This window comes from Arachis duranensis, chromosome 1 (genome assembly GCF_000817695.3).
Source record: "Arachis duranensis cultivar V14167 chromosome 1, aradu.V14167.gnm2.J7QH, whole genome shotgun sequence".
NCBI lineage: Eukaryota > Viridiplantae > Streptophyta > Magnoliopsida > Fabales > Fabaceae > Arachis > Arachis duranensis.
The window spans coordinates 35,939,468-35,940,095 of NC_029772.3; the positions used below are offsets into that span (position 1 = coordinate 35,939,468).

Genomic DNA, 628 nt, shown 5'->3' on the forward strand with positions numbered 1-628 from the left:
TAAAACATTAAGAGCTGATCTAGCTGACAGAGGGTTATAATCGATTAGGAATCTAATTGCAAGTTTGTGATAGTTCGTCCGATGTTTAGCTCATCTTTTGGGTGACACAAGTTGAGTTACTTATCTAGTGGATTTCTTTTTATTTCTTTGTAAGTGGAATGCATGTATTTCAGTTATACAGAAACTTCTGCTGTAGTTTTTGAGCAGTTTGTTGTTTATGACAAAACTACAGTCTACGGACGCCATCTAGTAGAGAGATTATTATGTGACTTTAACAAGGGTTTAATGCCAACTCTGTGGATTTGGCACACACTTCTATATATCAAGAAGAGAGTGTTCTAAGCGCACTTGCAAGTTACAAGTCATTATTAACATTTCACTACCTATTTCAAATAGGATCTTGTGATTATTGGCTCCGTATAAAATCTAGCAGCAGATGTCTGGGTTTCGGGTCTGGCTTTAATAATGGAAGGTCTGTGGGTTGCATCCAATTTGTTAGTCCATTCATTCGTTTTACACTGACACCTTGTTAGATCAAGGCTACACTTGGTGAGGTTTTTGTTTTTCAGTTCCATTTTCTGAACCTATCCTTGAATATGGAGTTGTTAGCTTTTACGTATTTAGGTTC

At 36.6% G+C, this 628-nt stretch overlaps 1 protein-coding gene across 1 annotated transcript in view; it reads left to right on the forward strand.

Moving 5' to 3' along the window:
• The window catches only part of LOC107485662 (transcription factor KUA1), a gene marked incomplete in the record, with an annotated part of 5,169 nt that overhangs the window by 1,355 nt on the left and 3,186 nt on the right, over window positions 1–628 (forward strand).